Raw genomic sequence first — 20,590 nt, forward strand, 5'->3', positions numbered from 1 at the left:
GTAAATGTTATAATGCAATCTACACAAAATTAAATTAAAGGTTTGACATATTTGGTATTAATTTAAAAGGTTTAGAATTTAAGTGAAACTGAAATAAACAACAACAATAACAACGTAACCTAGCACATACACTGGCCTGAAAGGAGTTACCAGTTACTTGTAATTAAATATTTAATGCCTACTTAGATGTGATTACTGTGATATAACTAAGAAGGCATGATATAAAATAATGTATAAATTTGTTGCTAAGTTATTTAAAGTAGTATCTTATTAGTCTTAGTATTTTAATAGGTTTGACTATCAATTGGATATTAACTAAGCTTTATATTTCTGAATTTTATCTCATGGTTTATTATTTAGATTTTAATCTCATGTTCTGAGTGTAGTCTTTTAACTGTTTAAAAGGGTTATTTTGTACTTTTGCTGGAGTTTTGCTTTTGTTGAACTGTGTTTTAAAAATGTGTATTCAAAGAAATCTCCTTTTTCATTGTCCCATATAATGATTTTTCTATAAATGATACCATTTTAAAATGGCTGCCTATTACTTCCATTTCTAATTTCTTTTCATTCAGCTTAGCTGATGATAGCATAATTTTGAGTTTCACAAGCATACCAGTTGGTTTATTTCAGTTGGAAGCTAAATTTACAGTAACTTCTGGGAATTCAAGGAAATTGACATCATTCAATTACTTGACTTTCCCAACAGCCGCATCTTCTTCATGAAGGAAGATTTATATATAAAAAGAGCTAAAATACCTTCAAGTGGACATGGAAAGAATATGGATAACAGGTAAATACATGCAGAGGCCTGGGTGATCTTTAAAAAATGCAAATTTTTCTCTTAAAACATATTAAGTCTTCTTGTGGCAATTGGAATAAAGGGGGGGAAATACTCACCTGTACCTTCAAGGCCTGGCATGCTCTGGTCCCTGACTACATCTCAAACTTCACTTGATGTCTCTTTGTCTCCTTCTGCAACTTTATTGACCTTTTGTGGTTCCTTCAGTGTCTCCAGCCCTTTACTACCTTGGGCTCTTCATGTGTTACTGCTTCCCGTGCCTGAAAGCTCTTCTCCCCAGTCTCTTCTGTCTGGCTAACTCTTACTCATCTTTGAACTCTCAACTTGAATTTGGATTCCTTTTCCTTCTCTGATTGCCATGTCTAGAAATTCCAAAACTATACTGAATAAAAGTGGTGAGAGTGGACATCTTTATCTTGTTCCTGATCTTAGAGGAAATGCTTTCAGTTTTTCACTGTTGAGAATGATGTTAGCTGTGGGTTTGTCACATATGGCCTTTGTTATGTTGAGGTAGGTTCCCTCCATGCCCACTTTCTGGAAAATTTTTATCATAAATTGGTGTTGAATTTTGTCAAATGCTTTTTCTGCATCTATTGAGATAATCTTATGGTTTTTATTCTTCAGTTTGTTAATGTGATATATCACATTGATTGATTTGTGGGTATTGAAGAATCCTTGCATCCCTGGGATAAATCCCACTTGATCATGGTGTATGATCCTTTTAATGTATTGTTGGATTTGGTTTTCTAGTATTTTGTTGAGGATTTTTGCATCTGTGTTCATCAGTGATATTGGCTTGTAATTTCTTTTTTTTTTTTTTTTAATTTTTTTTTTTTTTTTTTTTTTTTTTCGGTACGTGGGCCTCTCACTGTTGTGGCCTCTCCCGTTGCAGAGCACAGGCTCCGGATGCACAGGCTCAGCAGCCATGGCTCACGGGCCCAGCCACTCTGCAGCATGTGGGATCTTCCCGGACCGGGGCACAAACCCATGACCCCTGCATCGGCAGGCGGACTCTCAACCACTGCGCCACCAGGGAAGCCCCGTAATTTCTTTTTTTGTGATATCTTTGTCTGGTTTTGGTATCAGGGTGATGGTGACCTCATAGAATGAGTTTGGGAGTGTTCCTTCCTCTGCAATTTTTGAAGAGTTGGAGAAGGATGGGTGTTAGCTGTTCTCTAAATGTTTGATAGAATTCTCCTGTGAAGCCATCTGGTCCTGGACTTTGTTTGTTGGGAGATATATATATATACACATATATATATAAATTTATTTATTTTTGGCTGCACTGGGTCTTCGTTGCTGCACGCGAACTTTCTCTAGTTGCAGTGAGTGGGGGCTACTCTTCATTGCGGTGCGTGGCCTTCTCACTGTGGTGGCTTCTCTTGTTGCGGAGCACTGGCTCTAGGCACGTGGGCTTCAGTAGTTGCAGCACACAGGCTCAGTAATTGTGGCTTGTGGGCCCTAGAGCACAGGCTCAGTAGTTGTGGCGCACGGGCTTAGTTGCTTCATGGCATGTGGGAACTTCCCGGACCAGGGATCGAACCAATGTCCCCTGCATTGGGGATTCTCAACCAGGCGTATTCTCAACCACTGTGCCACCTGGGAAGCCCTTGTTGGAAGATTTTTAATCACATTTTCAATTTCATTACTTGTGATTGGTCTGTTCATATTTTCTATTTCTTCCTGGTTCTGTCTTGGAAAATTGTTCCTTTCTAAGAATTTGTCCACTTCTTCCAGGTTGTCCATTTTATTGGCATATAGTTGCTTGTAGAAGTCTCTTATGATCCTTTGTATTTCGGTGGTGTCTATTGTAATTTCTCCTTTTTCATTGCTAATTTTATTGATTTGAGCCCTCTCCCTTTTTTTCCTGATGAGTCTAGTAAAGTTTATCAATTTTGTTTATCCTTTCAAAGAATAGGTTTTAGTTTCACTGATCTTTTCTATTGTTTTCTTTGTCTCCATTTCATTTATTTTGGCTATGATCTTTATGATTTATTTCCTTCTACTAACTTTGGTTTTGTTTGTTCTTCTTTCTCTAGTGGCTTTAGGTGTAAGGCTAGGCTGTTTACTTGAGATTTTTCTTGTTTCCTGAGGTAAGATTGTACTGCTATAAACTTCCCTCTTAGAATTGCTTTTGTTGTGTTGCTTAGGTTTTGGATCATCGTGTTTTCGTTGGCATTTGTCTCTAGTTATTTTTTGATTTCCTCTTTGATTTCTTCAGTGATCTCTTGGTTATTTAGTAGCATATTGTTTAGCCTCCACGTGTTTGTGTTTTTTAGGTTGTTTTTTTTTCCTGTAATTGATTTCTAGTTTTATAGCATTGTGGTCAGAAAAGATGCTTGGTATGATTTCAATATTCTTAAATTTACCAAGGCTTGATTTGTGGCCCAAGATGTGATCTATCCTGGAGAATGTTCCATGTGCACTTGAGAAGAAAGTATAATCTGCTGGTTTTGGATGGAATGCCTATAAATATCATTTAAATCCATCTGGTCTAATGTGTCATTTAAGGCTTGTGTTTCCTTATTGATTTTCTGTCTGGTTGATCTGTCCATTGGTGTAAGTGGGGTGCTAAAGTCTCCCACTATTATTGTGTTGCTGTCAATTTCCCCTTTTATGGCTGTTAGCATTTACCTTATATATTGAGGTGCTCCTCTGCTGGGTGCATATATATTTACAATTGTTATAACTTTTTCTTGGATTGATCCCTTGATCATTATGTAGTGTCCTTCCTTGTCTCTTGTAACAGTCTTTATTTTAAAGTCTGTTTTGTCTGATATGAGTATTGCTACTCCAGCTTTCTTTTGATTTCCATTTGCATGGAATTTCTTTTTGTATCCCCTCACTTTCAGTCTGTTATGTGTCCCTAGGTCTGAAGTGGGTCTCTTGTAGAAAGCATATATATATATGGGTCTTGTTTTTGTATCCATTCAGCCAGTCTATGTCTTTTGGTTGGAGCCGTTTAATCCACTTACATTTAAGGTAATTATTGATATGTATGTTCCTATTGCCATTTTCTTAATTGTTCTGGATTTGTTTTTGTCGATCTTGTTTCTCCCCTCATTTTTTTCTCTTCTCTTGTAGTTTGATGACTATCTTTAGTGTTGTGTTAGGATTGTGTTTCTTATTTGTATGTGTATCTATTGTAGATTTTTGGTTTGCAGCTCCCATGTGGTTTTGATATCGCACTCTGTATATGTACGAGGTTGTTATAAGTTGCTGGTCTCTTAATTTCAAGTGCAGTTCCCATTTCCTGCATTTGTACTCTCCTCTTCTCGTGGTTGCTGGTTTTGATATCATATTTGTGTGTGGATGATTTCCTACCTTTACTTTATGTTTGCCTGTACTGGTGAGCTTTTCCATTTGTGATTTTCTTGTTTCTAGTTGTGGCCTCTTTTTTTTTTCCCCACCTAGAGAAGTCCCTTTAGCATTTGTTGTAAGGCTGGTTTGGTGATGCTGAATTCTCTTAGCTTTTGCTTCTCTGTAAAGCTTTTGATTTCTCCATTGTGGAATCTGAATGAGAGCCTTGCTGTGTAGAGTATTCTTGGTTGTAGGTTCTTCCCTTTCATCATGTTAAATATATCGTGCCACTCTCTTCTGGCCTGCAAAGTTTCTTCTGAAAAATCAGCTGATAACCTTATGGGGATTCCCCTATATGTTATTTGTTGCTTTTCCCTTGTTGCTTTTCATATTTTTTCTTTGCATTTAACTTTTATCAGTTTGTTGAATGTGTGTCTCAGAATGTTCCTTCTTGGCTTTATCCTGTATGGAACTCTCTGTACTTCCTGGACTTGGGTGACTGTTTCCTTTCCCATGTTAGGGAAGTTTTCGGCTATAATCTCTTCCATCTTTATGTGGGAGTTACTGAGATCTCTGTTTCTTATTTTACTATCTCATCATATTTCCTATCCCAGAACTTCCATTCCAGATTAGTATTTAGGTGCAAGTTCAAGAGCCCTTGATCTCCAAATTCATTGCTCTAACCTTCAGAACTCAAATTTCAAGTCTTTAATTTTTTTTCTCTTTCCCTGATGTCCATCTTAAGGATTAATGGGAAGGACAGAACCAGGAAAAAGAAGTTGAGCATAGGAGCTCAAACATTCCTCTGAAAAATTCCACATTTCAGGCCCTCAGAGATTAGGCAACAGAACATGCTCATTTCAACCATCAGATATAGGACCTACTTCTTAATGTTTTATGTCCTGATATAAATGAGTGCAAAAGTATGAAGACAGACAGGAGTAGATTAATCAGTCTGTAAAAGTACCTAGAAGCTTGATGGCAAATATTACATCATGGGGTATTTATAATCTATCTGTGCAAAAAGAAACTGCAATTTTAATTTTTTTTCCATTATTTTATTTTCTAGTTTAACTTTCTTTCTTTTGCTTAATTCATTGTACCAACAGAGTCCCGATGGATCAGTTGGTGAAGCAGCAGTCTGGAAACTCAGGTGCTCTGTAGCCCATCCCCTGCTGGGTTTTTAATTTGCTGTGTAACCCTGAACATGCCTCTTAATATCTCTGTGCTTCAGTATCAGGATCTGTTTTAAAAAATGGAAGAAAAGTATTAAACTTCAGGCATATTGTGAGGAAAAATTAGTAAATGTTGTTGGAAAGCACTTTGAAAATATAAAGTCCTAAGCTTAAGAAAAAGGAAATCAGTCAAACTCTAGAACAACTGAGAATGGCCTTAAATGTACTTAGCCGTTAATGGAGAGATTTAGGTTTAATGTGAGGAAAATTTTCCTGAGAGTGAGTTGTTAAAATAGTTTACTTCTTTGCCTTATATCTTCCTGCTGTTTCACATTTTATTATGTCAAAGCCAATCTTCCATCAAGGTATATGTGGAAACTATAAAATAGAAGTCATGCAGTAACTATAACCAGGTGTATGAGACATGGCCAGGCTCTCAGTACACAGTCTTCATTAGTAGTCAATTTTTATATATAGTCTAAATAATCACTAGGCTGATACCAGACAGAATTTGTCAAGTAAATGATGCTGTTTGGTTGCTTAAGAATTTTACAGCTTAAAGCATTTTTTGTTTTTTCCTGAGAATGTTTACTTAATCAAATAGTTAATCCAGAACTCTCAAATTGTAGAATTTCAGGCACTTGAGAACAGGGGAAGGGTATCTTATTTATTTACTTTTTAGGCAGAGAGTCCTTCTTGGGGCTACAGGAACCACATCCTAAGTGGTCATTTGTTTTCTTTTTATTTCTAAATTTATTACCAGACCTGTTTAACCTTTTTCTGGAGTACACGGTAAAGAGTTGGCATATGATATGGGTTGCCTTTCTGGAGGGAAAGATGAAAATAGTTATTTAGGAATTGAAATGTATACATATACATGAAATATTGTTTAAAGGGACTTCTAAATATTTGCCCTTAGAGGTCATATAATGAATTCATCAAAACACATTCGTTTGCAGAATGCTAATGTTCTTCTCTTGAATTGTAATATTAAAATTTTTTTAGATCTACTTTTTTAGAGTTGGAACATCAGTCTCCTGAATCTTTGCCTGATCAAAAACCCCACCTTTGAAATCAATGTTTTTGCAATGGTACCTGAACAAGATTAAGATGTTGCTAATGATATGAAAGTGTCAATTAGATATAAAATTCATTATAAAAATTTTGCTACATTATCATATAATTAAGAGATTTGCTTTGCATTTTTAAAGATTGTCCTAAATATGTCAGACTTTGATGGATGTGCATATTTCCATCGGTTTATCAGAAGTAAATCTTATGGTTCTTACATAGAAGAAAGGAGATTGAAGATCATGAGATCAATTTGGTTTATCTATTGCTTTTAAATTGAAATTCTCACTAGTTTATTTTAAGTTTCAGTCTCTAACTTGTCCATCCTGGGTGAAGAATTGTCAAAGAATTTAGAAATGTGATTCTCAATAAATCAGTAGATTTGCAGTATTTCCTAATTGAAATCGAAAGTTTTAGGCATTTAGCTTTTAATTGAGACTATAGTATGTTTCATTTGATTGTTTAATTGTTGAAAATATAGTGCAGGCCTTCTTTAACCTAATTTCAAGTACAACTTTCAGTTTCTGAGCTATGGTCATAGCTTAAATGGATATCAAATCATCTATCACTCTTGGCCTTAAAGTTTTTTCTTAATATGATCCTTTTCTTTCTGTTTTCAGTTTACAAATCTATAAAAAGCAATAGTGACAAATGCTTCCCTTTGTATCATGGTGTGATTAAAAAATCCTTAATCAACATTCAATACAGTATATAACATTAATAACTTCTTAGGCTGTTCATTGAGTCTTTTTTATGATCAGAGTAATTGTATCATTTTCCAAGAGGAATATACAGACTTTTCCCTTTAAAAGCATAGGTTAAAATGAGAGACTCTTAAAGGAAGAATGGGAGAAAAGCAGAGCCAATGAAGACAGAAGTTATATTTTACTTAGAAAACAAGGAACTAAATTTATAGTGTACTCCTTAAATAAATATTAGTTTGACTCCTGCTGTACTATAGATTTTCATATATTTAATGTCAACTTGGGGACTCATTTATGTTTGGACCAAGTTAGTCTTACCTGTATCTCTACCAAGTGAAGTAGCTGCTACATATAGGAGAGGAAGGAGAAGCAGTAACATATATTTCACTTCTCTGAGACTAGTTGAGTCTTATCGACTTACAACAAAACATTTGCAGTGTATAGTGTGCAAAACAGTGATCAATATGTGAAGACTTCCTCATGTGGCATAAATTCTATTGGTCGTTAACAATATTAATACTTCTGTAATTCACATGATTACTAAAATTGAAATTATGTGCTTTGTTACAATGGGAAGTGAAGAACTGACCATTACATCCTGAAATATACTCTATATACTCTATTGGCTGAAAATAAACAGCTAGATAAACATCTTGACTTCAAATTTAATCTATAGGAAAGCTCTTTTCCTAAGACCTGTTTTACACATACCTATCAGTACATCAAGTTCTTTTTTCTTTTTTCTATCTTGGTGAGGCTTGACTAGTTAATGTTTACAAAGTATTTTGAAGGTATAAAGTGCTATGCAAGTGCTAAGCCCAATAAAAAGTATTTTATATTGAATCTGAGAGCTGACTCGTGCAGCACCCAGCTTTGTGAGTGAATTGAGCAAAGATGATTAAAATCAACATCATTTGTAATTTAAAATACTGTGAACAACAAAGAAGATCCAACCACGGCTTTCGTTTTGGCAGGCTGCAAATATAGATTGCTGAACAGCGGTAGTCTGTCAATATAAAGCATTTAGCACTTCACTAAGCAACTTGAGAGTTTTCTACTTAAGCAGAAAAAAATATATATGAAATCAGATTTGGTGTAACATTATTTTGATGGATTGGCTGTATCATTATTAAAAAGAAAACTACAACTCAACAAAATCTAAGAAAGAGTCTTCAGTGTAGAACTTATCAGTGTGGGGAATGTTCAGCAAAAGGAGACCCTCTCCATGAAGCTTCTCCTCGCCCCCATCCTGAATGTGCAGAGGGATGATAAAAGAAATCAATTGCACAGGGATAAAAGGCATAATAATCATAAGGAAAGATTGAGAATAGATAAAAGATTGACAGCCACTCATATGAGAAGTAGCTTTGAAATGTGTTTGGCTGGTTTCCACAATCTAGTTTCACAAAGTGCACAATATTTTTTTATTGAAGTAATAAATGTTGATTGAGTCCACAAAATATTTTCAGAATATTTGGCGGAACACTTTTATTTATTATATTTTTATAATGCCAGTCTTAAAAATAATTTAATTCTGCTCTTAAGGGATATAAAATGAGTAAATCACAAATAATGAACTCACTGAACTAACAGTCCGAGAAGTATAATAAAATGTCTAAGTAAATATCTATACCACAGAAGAGAATGTGAAAGTTACATGATTAAAATACTGATTTGAGAATTCAGAGGAAGGAACTTCGCATCCATTAGGGGAAATCAAAGAATACTTTAAAGTGATACAGTTCTGCCAATTATCTATCTATCTATCATCTATTGAATTTTTCTTTGGAGAGAAGGATTTAAGGTAACAACTGCAATAAAAAAAGATTAATTTGGTTCATTAATTCTACAAGTATTTATCCTGATTCTTTCTTTCTTTCTTTTTTTTTTTTTTTTTGCGGTACGTGGGCCTCTCACTGTTGTGGCCTCTCCTGTTGCGGAGCACAGGCTCTGGATGCGCAGGCTCAGCGGCCATGGCTCACGGGCCCAGCTGCTCCGCGGCATGTGGGATCTTCCCAGACTGGGGCACGAACCCGTGTCCCCTGCATCGGCAGGTGGACTCTCATCCACTGCGCCACCAGGGAAGCCCTTTTTTTTTTTTTTTTCTGATTCTTATATTTAAAAACAAGGGTCTTGGATTTAGAAAATGCATTACTTCATTAGTAAATCAAGGCTCTGTTTGTATAGTTCACAGATTAATTTACTTTTTTCTGTTGTGAAACTAGTACATTTAAGGACAATCCACACATATTTTGTAAAAAATTGCAACAAGTTTAATTCCCATATTTTGAAGCTGATAGGCTAAAATCATTATTTGGATACTTCAATCATTACGTTGGCCAATGGACTTTCTCAGTAACAAAATGGGAGATATGACTTGCCAAAATATAAATGGAACTAGATATAATAGTAGTAAAACTACATTTTATATCATTCTAATTCCTTCTACTGTTGATCTTATTCTTCAACTTGTAACCCTCAAATACCTAGGACCCTTATACTGCCTCTTAATTTCTTATCATCCGTATTCCTGGTCCCCCTTCCCTCATCTGTTTCGTTTCTCCTATTAGAGTTCCTTGTATATATATATATATATCTTTTATACACACACTCGTTAAGAAGAATTTAAAACATTTAAAAGTGTAAGGATATTAACAAAATCTCTCATGGTCTCACCACCCAGAGATATTCACTTTTTAATATTTTGGTGTGTATCTTTCAAAGCATTTTTTCCACCCCAGATACTTTTAAAAGTTTGCATAATATTACATAAATACATATTAAACTTCATGTCATTAACCTCCTAGATATTTCTTCTGGGAGATGGTAGCGGTGTCTTTCACCATCCCTTAAATCCCAAGAAATAGGAACTACCAGTGTGTGTAAATCTACTCCAAGATGAAAAGAAGTTAATTTATAAAGATACAAACCAAAGAATTTTATGAGCAGGTCAGCATTACTATTCTTCTGAAATATTTGAGTATAGAACATTAATCAACATTTATTGAGTGCTCACTGCATGCTTTGAGGAGCATTATGTTCTAGAATGGAATGTGGTACAATGGGATGGCAGGAGTATTGCCCTGTCAAGCCCTATCTGTGTGGTAGTGGAATAACTGTTTCTGTACATGTCAGCTTTCCCACTAAACATTGGGCTTCCTTTTTTTTCCAGAGTTTTTTTTTTTTTTTTTTTAATGTGGACCATTTTTAAAGTCTTTATTGAATTTGTTACAATATTGCTTCTGTTTTATGTTTTGGTTTTTTGGCCGTGAGGCAGGTGGGATCTTAGCTCCCTGACCAGGGATCGAACCCCCACCCCCTGCATTGGAAGGCGAAGTCTTAACCGCTGGACCTCCAGGCAAGTCCCACATTGGGCTTCTTGAGGTTAAGACAACTTAATTCATTTTTGGATCACCAAAACTTTGCACAATACGTAACACATATTGAGTGGTTAATGAAAGACTTAAATTGAATGACAGGGCTATACTAGATAACTTTAAGATTACTTAAAGTCTATTTTGGTGACTGATTTCTAAGCTACATGTGAATCCCTCATAACTAGGAAAGTTACAGTTAATTCTGGTCTTTCACATACGTCAAGTCCTTAATCTGTTAAAGTCAATGTTCTTTATATATACTGGCTGATATCACTTTCACAAATCTTAAGGAGAAAGTAACCTTATTTTCATGACTTTACAATAACTGAGGTTCAGAATCTTAAATTTTCTCAAGTTCATGTAGCGAGAAAGTGAGGAACAGTGTGTGTACCCAGTTCTGACACCAGAGTAACCATGATGCCAGTCTGCATCATAGAGGGAACCAACTAAAGGAAGGCTCCAAGGATAAGAGAACCAGAACTTTGAGAACTTAAAATCACCATCAACTCAAAAGTGATCTGAAAACGTCCTTAAATTTGTTTGCAGCTTTGTTTTTTAGCCACGAATTATGACATGCTATTCTCGATGAAATAACTAAGTTTTGTTAAATAGAATTAAGACATACTAGGGTGTTTTCTTTTAGTGTATTCATTTCTCAATGCTGCATTTTAAGAAGAATATTTTCAAATTGGAATTTATCCCAAAAGAGAGTGAAGAAACTAAAAACCCTTTCATTAAAGAGTTACAGTAAAAGTTACAGGGTTTTAAGAGCTTGGAGGAGAAAAGAATGTGTGTATGAAATTGAATAAAGTTTATTTGTAGGACACAGGGAGTGCAATGAGGGTTTGGGGATGGAAGTTAAAGGGAATATACTACTATTCGAAATGTTCCAGATTGGAGGGTGGATTTGTGGAAGTCTGAATGGAATCTATTCCATGTGACTTTATACTTCAGACTTAAGAACAATGGATGAAAATTCCTAGGAGACCAAATGTCATTCTTTGTTAGGAAGATCATTTTAACCTTAACAACTGTCTCTCCTACTAGAGGGCAGGTGACTTTGCCTTTGTTCTTTTTATTACCAGTGTCTTGCAGCATGCCTGATTTGTAGTCGGCTTTCAATGTTGGTTTACTGAATAATTACATGAATGGGTGTTCAAACAAATGGTATACTTTATGAGGTAGTGGGTTCCCATTACTGGAAGTTTTATTCACAGTCTTGACAGGCACTGTCTGGTGTGCTGTGGAAGGATTCTTGGAGAGCCTGATATAAGAAAAGCCTGGCAGTGTGCAAAGTGCAGAGGCTCTGCTACCAAAGCCTGGTTGACAAGTCAGAGTAGAGCTGCAAGTTGGACAGTGAGCTCTGGATTCCAGCTTAGAGGCCAGATGAGTCCCAGTGCTTAGGGTGGGGCTGGGGCTGCAGATCTGTACTAAGAGGTTCCAGCTGTCAGGGAACAGGCAGGCTATTTACATGAGTAAGTCTTAGACAACTTTGATATAAAAGATTTTAGCATTTTGATGAGTTGAGATTACTTGAACACTTGGAAAAATAAAATTGCAGATTTTTTCATAAACTGTTAGTAATTAGTAAAAGAAATCATTTCCAGAAATAGTATGTTCAAATTAGTGGTTCTCAAATATGACAGCATAACTCCCAACTCAGAGCATTAATTCTGATTTAGGAGTGGGATGAAATTATTTCTAAGTTAACTTTTCTCTTTTAAAAGAAATTAATCAGCCCCCTCTTCTACTCCCCCACTAATAAAATATAATTATACAGTTTTGTATGTGGCTGATAAATGGAAATATTTCTTTACTTATATTTATAAAAGTCAGTGAAATATTCAGTTTAAAATTAAAACTTAAGGTTTTTTTTACACTGTGGTAAATAACAGTCTGAATATTTTCATTTTAATTATTTGATTGAATCATCTAGTAGGGTTTTTTTTTTCTCCTAGGAGGCTAGGGATCTGTTTTAGTGTTTTTAAAGTAAGAGAAAAAGTTCTGTACATTCTAAATATCAATTCCCCTCATTTTCTTGTTAATAAGAACCCCAAATTTTAGCTGACTACCTTGCTGCCCAGCTCAAAACTGATTTTTCCTCTCATTGGTAGTGGCCTTATAAATAAATTTTGACCAATGAAAACTAAGTGTTATGTGCAACTTTCAGGAAATATCCTCAAAGGGGATAAAATTTCCATACTTATTCCCTCTTAATTTTTCCTGGGATGTGATCATGATGACTAGAGCACAGGCAACCATTTTGTGAAATGAGGCAGAACAGTAAAGATGGAAGCTTTATCAGGACTCTACAAAACAGCCCTGAGCTGCCTAAATCTGTTACTAAATAAGAATAAAAGTTCATCTTGTTCATCATCTTTTGTTGGTGCTGTTATTGTTATTGCTGTTGTTATTGTTATATGTAGCTGAACCTAAGTCTGATATACCAGAAGATTTAACAGTTAAGGTCACACACACATGCATTCACTCACATACCCACTCACATTTGTGCAATGCTGTGGTAATTAATCTGTGTTGGATCTGCTTAGTAACCTTTAGAGTTGTGACAGTGACTAAAGTTTACAAATACCTTTGGCAATTTGAAGTACCACAAATTGGCATGAATGACTGAGGTATTTCTAGATCTTGCCTCTGCAGAAGAGGAAAGCTGCACCCAAACCCCTCTCCAAACATAGTACGGTCTGGGTTGTTGAAATATGTATTTGGAAAATCAGTCATACATGGAAAAGAGAATTTAGAAAAATATAATGATAAGGTTTTTTAGTTAAATAAAATGCATTCTTGGCACTTTGAATTCTACAATAATATAAAAAGGTTTCTGATAAATGTTATTCTGTTTTAAAACACTACAGTTTAGATTTTTCATTGAAACAGCAGTCCCCAGCCTTTTTGGCACCAGGGACCAGTTTCGTGGAAGACCATTTTTCCACGGGGGTGAATGTGGGGGGGGAGGGAGGTTCAGGTGGTAATACCAGCGATGGAGAGCGATGGGGAGCGGCAGATGAAGCTTCTCTTGCTCGCCTGCCACTCACCTCCTGCTGTGTGGCCCGTGGTCGGCGGCCCGGGATTTGGGGACCCCTGCACTGAAATGATGTGGAGTAAGGTAGGGTGGATTGAATCCTAGCTTCTTGCTTCTGCCTTGTGGTCTGGTACCTGTTTATCCATGCGTTTGCTCTTCAACACAGACTTGACTGCAATTAATTAACTGGTATTTTGTTGAGTACCATCCATGGACCCTGGAGCTGAAGGCTCCCTCCTCACTTTTGGGTGCTAAGGGCATTGTGCTGATATTTTGATTTGAGGTCATGCTTATTCCTTTATTCATGCTGTTCACAATGTAGCTGCTAAATGTACACCTATATTAAGAATTCCTGCTGTTGGTATAGGCATAGCAAATAGAGTCCAAATCATGCATAAATGCTCTACCGGGGAATTGGGCAAAGTCTGTGAAACTGTTTTTTTGTTTTCTTAAGCCCTAGGAATGTTTTAAGAACATCTTTAGCAGAAGCATCTAAATTACATTGCTATTTAAGTCATGTTTTAAATAATAGTTCATCTGAGGGAAGAAAAATGTGGAAAGGTTTTTGTGACTCTGAGAAAATCTATGAAAGAAAATAATTTAAAAAACACTTTACACCAAAAGTAACTCTAGCTAATTATTCTCAAAGCCCATGTGTTAAAAATAACATCTGAAAGAGTTGTGTTGCAGAGATTTGCAATTCACTATTGTGCAAAAGTTACTGTTAAATGTACTAATACCAGGTATACATAATACAAGGCTGTCCTTATAAACATTCATCTACACAAATGGGCCATATCGTAGAAAGAGAAAGTGGGTTTACAATTTTATTTCAGCTGATTCTTGTGTGGGACTAGGGAGGATAGTTTGAAGAAACTGATTTGTTTTTTCATCACAAATAGTGAGGTCTTCTGCCATACACACACACACACACACACACAAACACATGCATGTACATATACATTTGTTATTTACTCATTCTCACTCTTTTAACCTGTCAAGTATAATATGCCTACATAAATGTGCATATATCATAAGTGTACAGGTTGATAGATTTTCACAAACAGAAAATACCGAGGTAACTAGGACTTACATCAAGTAAAAAAAGATTACTTTCTAGATGCTTACTCTTGTACCCTTCCAGTCACAAGCTCACCACAAGGGTAACCAGTATCCTGACTTCTAATAGTATAGATGAGTTTTGCCTTTTTTTTTGCACTGTTTTTCTTTTCATTTTTAAAAAATATTTTCAGTGAAGCAAAAGAAATACAGAAATTTTAAGAGGTCAGCTCAATAAATGTTTACACATTTATATACTTGGGTAACCATAGATTCCTATGATGCCTGAAGGTTTTCTCCTGCTCCTTTCTAGTCAATACTCATCCCCTCCCCAGAGGTAACCACCACTCTTACTCTTAATTATTTATTCAGTGAGGCTTTTTCGTGTTAGCTGCTGTGCTGGTTTCTAGAAGTGAACAACCTAGTCCCTACCTCCAAGAAATTTATTGTGGAAAATCTAGATCTATAAGCAGGAAATGTTAATGCTGAGTGCTGAAGGCTATGATCAAGAAGGGTACACTCTGGGAGCTCCTAGGAAGGGCAGCTAAATCCAGCACAAATATTGGGTAAGGCATCCCAGTGGGATGGATGACTAAACCAAGAGCTAAAAGATGGGGAAAAATTAGCCAGGTAGAGGAATTATAGGGGAACCACAAAGGTAACCACTTCTACTGAACCCTGGAGCCCAGAAATTGAATGGTCTGGAGTTTAGGAGGACTGGATCTTAAAATGTTAGGTGGAGAGTGATAGAAAATGACTTGGAAAGACAGAAACCAGGCCACGTAAGAAATGTGGGCTTTGACCTGAGTTTGTGGCAGATATGATATGATCAAATTAGAATTTTAGAAAGTTCACTGACTGTGGTTTAGAGATTGAATTGAGAAGAACAGGATTCAACCTACGTGATCCAATTTTGAATTGAGGAAAGGACATTGTCTCAGTATTCCAAGTGACACTAGAACCAGAAATAGGAATAAGGAGAACTGCAGCTAACAGTATAGCTGACATTAACTAAACCAGGTGCTGCTAATTGCTTTCCTAACCTACCACCTGTAAATTCTCAACACAGCAACATGAGGTAGATGTTACAAACTCCATTCTATTTATAGTAGAACTGAGGCACAGCATGGAGCAACATAGCTAAAATTTCACTGTAAATGATGGAGCCAAGATTCAAACTTCAGAAAGCCTAACTCTGGGACTTGCCTCCTTAACTACTCTGAGTAGAACTCTCCTGTTAACTCCTTAGATTAATCCTTAGCAAATGTCTTCAGTTTACATGCATTGTGAGTTTGGAGAACTTTTCCCTATGGGAAGAAACCTATTGATTTTCCTCTTCTTTAACCTGTATTCTCATCTCCACCCTCACCCATATAAAATTTTCTCTACCGATCTAAGGTGTTATAATAATAAAACTCTGGCAACTTTCTGGTTTCTCCGTTGATGTGCTGGATGACCTAAGCATATTGTTAAAGATTTTCCTTACAAAAAACAAACAGAAAAACCTTGTTCTTATTCTGTGTTGTTCTAATTGCCATCTGAATTCAGTGTACACTCCTTCACACAGAACTCAAGACCCTCTGACATCCTGAGGCAGTCTATGCTCACACTCATTTTTCTTTCTCCAAATCCCCACATATCATAAGTCAAATTCCACTTGAAACTCTTGCTTTTCCTTGGGCTGCCCTGTTCTCTCATGCTTGTTTTTGTTCCTGTCTTGAATGCGTTCTGCCTCTGTGTTGAAATCCAAGGCACTGTTAAGGGCCCAGCTCCAGGAACCTCCCCAACCCCTCACACCTCTCCCTCAGACTCCATTTAGGCTCCTTCCTCTGCAAAACCATAGTACTTTCATAGTACTGTACTTTGTTTATACCTTTATAGCACTCAGTGAGAATTCTATTTGGTATACTTTCAAGGAAATTAGGAAGGACTGCTTGCCTGCTAAAGTGATCTCACCATCTGGATCCTATTGCTTGAAGTTTTACAATTAAAACCAGAGGTGAATGAAGCAACAGAGTTCCAGCTTCAGTGCCCTCTACTTGAACAGGCCCCTGTGAGTTCTGCAAGTTGTAGAATGTTCTAGGTAGAGTAATTATACTTGTAAATTTTCTAAAGAGATCTGAAAATATAGACATACATGAATCTCTGCATCTTCAGTGTTTTGTTGGCATTTCTTTTCTCATTCTAAAGCAATGATCACTTTTATATCTGACTTTGTAATTTTGTATTCTTTTTCTTAGAGAACCCCACAAATTATACAAACTTCATGTCTCACAAAATCTGGATCCATCCCTAATTATCACATTATTCCACTCAAGTCGTTCAGAGTATTGACTTGCCTGGGTTCGTCTTCCAGCATATTTCATTTTTACTGCTAGGGATATTTAGCCATCACTTAGATAAACATCAGGCCCAGTTAGAAATTAGTCCTGTTCCCAGCCAAAGCTTAAAAGCAGTAGCTTATTCTGTCTGCAAAAGTCAGCGATATTATGGATCCTTTTCTGATCTTGTATGGTAATTAGGTTCCAGGAATTGTGTACCTTTCCCGTTTCTTGCCATTGCCTGGTCTATTCTAATAACTAAGTCCCTTTCTTGTTTTCCTATGTCTGCGTCCCTGCCTTGAGTATCTTTCAGGCAATATAGTCTCAGAGCTGGAGAAAAGGACATATAACTTAGGGAAGCTTTGACTCAGGCCTCTAGGAAGACTAGACACTGGATTTGTTAAACACACACACAGTAACAGCGAAACCACAGCATCAATGGCAACAAGAAAGGCAGTATTACAAGAATAGGGAATAGCATCAGTGAAAACAGCAAAGAGGAAATAAAGGACAATAAGGGAGCTGACTTGCCAAGAGATGGGTAGAAGGGGAGGGTAGGAAATGGTTTGTCAGAAAGGGTACAAGGACACTGGAGGGCCTTGATAGCTAAAAATGAGACTCACCATTTACCACGGCTTACCCTGATAATAGCAGAGAATATTTCTGATTTTTCTTCCTTAAGTTAACCCTTAGATACTGCTTTGAGATATTCAGAAGAATAATAAAAAGATTAGCAACTATTTGTGGATAATGGAAGTATGTAGGCTTCAAAGTATATTGATAATATTATGTATAAAATTATCAGTACATTTCTGTTGGCTAAGATTATAGATGATTTTATTACTTCCTTTTTTCTCTCCCTCAGCCACTTTTTTTTTTGTGCATTAAGCACTTAGTAATTTTTCAATTAGGGGAAAACAAAACTATTAATGTTAAAATACATTTGGAGAAAAATATATAAAAATAAACACTCAAAAATGAACTCAAAGGACATATGCCAATTTATTTACAATGATTAGATGGTTGAAATATGTGAGTTTTTAAAACATTATTTTTTTATTACTATTATTATTTTAAGTTGTGTCAGTGAATTGTTACAGGTTTTCATAACCTGGTATTTACTATTTTTGAATTGGGAAAAATAAATACCGTTATAGAAGGAAAATATGGGAAGAAATATTCTAAAATATTAAGGATGATTATCTTTAGGTGGTGACGTATTAGAAGACTTCCTTCTTTTGACATTTTCTTTTCAACAATTTTTATAATAGAAACCATTAACAGTTAAATTTTATCTAAAATAAGTCAACATGTTAATATCTAAATATTGCATAATATAGTTTTGTATGTAACTATTTCTAGAAATAGTTTCAGAAAGTTGTATTACATTGATACTTACCATATCTTCTAAATAAATAACTAGCATATTTCCTCTTATAAATATATTTTTGACAATATCTATTTTGAACATCTCATAAAATTGTTTTAAATTGTGGATGAATTCATTGCTTCATGCCGTAAGCATCAAGTTAAGAATTAAATAGTTATTCATTTCTTCTGCAATAGTATTTCAAGCTTCTTTCATTTTAATGCTGGCAATGTGGTAATAGATGAAAATATTTTCAAGACTGTTTTTATCAATAGTCACTCTAACACAAGTGATTAAATAGAAAACCATAAAAATGATAGTTTTATTCTCTTCAAAATAGTTTTTCATCTGGGTGGCTGCTTTCGTAAAATTTGTTTAAGACTCTAAGACTTGTATTAGGAGGCAGATGTGACTTAGACTTGCTGTAAATTCTTCTTAATATAGTACACAAAGAAAGGACAACTAGTCACAAAGAACCAAAAAGTATACATAGTAATCCTAAAAGTACTATCACTTCAAAGCGAATTACAGCACTATATGGAAAAAGGCTTGCATTGCTATTTAAGTTCTTCCATTCATTTCAACAGGATTAAAATAAATGATGCACTTACCTCACCTGGCATTGAAATTCATGGTGATGAAAGGAAAGGGTGAACTTCAACAATGCAATGTGCAAGCTTTAAAATTTGATGGAGGGATTTACTTCTCAAATTGTCATTGCCATTGATTGGATTTACTAATCAATGAGCAAGAATTGACTGAAATGAGAAGCTGTGCCTAAAACTGGTAAATCTATATTTCATATTTTACTTTTGCCTTTTGAAAGACAGGACAATTTATTTGATCAGTGGCTGAGATAACGTTATATATGAGCCTGCTAAACTTATATTCTGGATCCTTACCTAAAGCTATCTCAAAATCTCATCTAAATTTGCCTTGAACTCTAATTATTAATTTGGAGATGTTTTTTTCTAAGATAATATATTAGAGTTCTAGATTTTAATCATGCTTTGATTCTTCTGGCCTTACTAACTCATCTTTGTGGTTTCACATTTTTAGCCTTTGACATCACATCTGCTTTTGTTTGTTTATTTTTATTATTTAAGCAATTTTTTCAGTCATTAGTATTATTATCTAGGTCATCAATCTTGATCATTTAAATTTTATATTATACAAAAATGCCCAGAGCTTCCCTGGTGGCGCAGTGGTTGAGGGTCCACCTGCCGATGCAGGGGACACGGGTTCGTGCCCCGGTCTGGGAGGATCCCACGTGCCGCAGAGCGGCTGGGCCCGTGAGCCGTGGCCGCTGAGCCTGCGCGTCCGGAGCCTGTGCTCCGCGGCGGGAGGGGCCACAGCAGTGAGAGGCCCGCATACCGCAAAAAAAAAAAAAAAAAAAAAAAAAAAAGCCTGATCAGTTAGATGAAATTAATCAAAGCTACAGTATGGATCATACGTGTTTAGTGATCAGTTGGCAATGGTTTTACGCTTTCCCAATAATTATTTTAAGCTAATTCATTTCCTTTTAGAAAATACATACGTAACTGCTAATCTTAATTATTTTGAGGTTGTGTTGACCACAGCTTATGGCAGTCATGATAGCAAAAACCATTCTTTAAAAACATTTTTTTTTACAGAGGTTTTTTTGGAGTGATGAAAAGGTTTTGGAAATAGTGATGATGTTTGCACAATGTTGTGAGTTCAATTAATGCCACTGATTTGGACACTTAAAAATAGTTAAAATGGTGATATTTTATGTCCTACATATTTTATTACAGTAAAAAAATTAAAAAGCATAAGAAAAAATTAAATTGTATGTTTTATAATCAAAGGTAACATTTTTTTTTGTGCTGTACACGGGCCTCTCACTGTTGTGGCCTCTCCCGTTGCGGAGCACAGGCTCTGGACACGCAGGCTCAGTGGCCACGGTTCACGGGCCCAGCCGCTCCGCGGCATATGGGATCTTCCCGGACCGGGTCACAAACCCGTGTCCCCTGCATCAGCAGGCAGACTCTCAACCACTGCGCCACCAGGGAAGCCCCAAAGGTAACATTTTTTGAATTGATAGGTTTGGGACAGTGCAGATGATTGAGGTTTTTCATTGGAAATTTTAGAAAAGAAATAATTCGTAAGGTGCTCTCATAAGGAACGTTGTACTCAGTTCAACATGGTTAAATATGAACTTGATTTTGAGAGTCCACTGAGTGAAATCTGTGGCATTTTGAATTGTAATGTTTTGAAATTGTCCATGTGATTTAGTCAGCAAGGGGTTTAGGAGTGTCCCTCTCCAGTGTGGAGTGGAGTTCCAGGTGGCTGGCAACTTGGTCCTTTTATTGCTGTTCGCTGCCTGCTTCCCGCAGCCCCTCCCTCCAAGCTCC

This window comes from Phocoena phocoena, chromosome 3, assembly GCF_963924675.1.
Source record: "Phocoena phocoena chromosome 3, mPhoPho1.1, whole genome shotgun sequence".
In the NCBI taxonomy this organism is placed as follows: domain Eukaryota; kingdom Metazoa; phylum Chordata; class Mammalia; order Artiodactyla; family Phocoenidae; genus Phocoena; species Phocoena phocoena.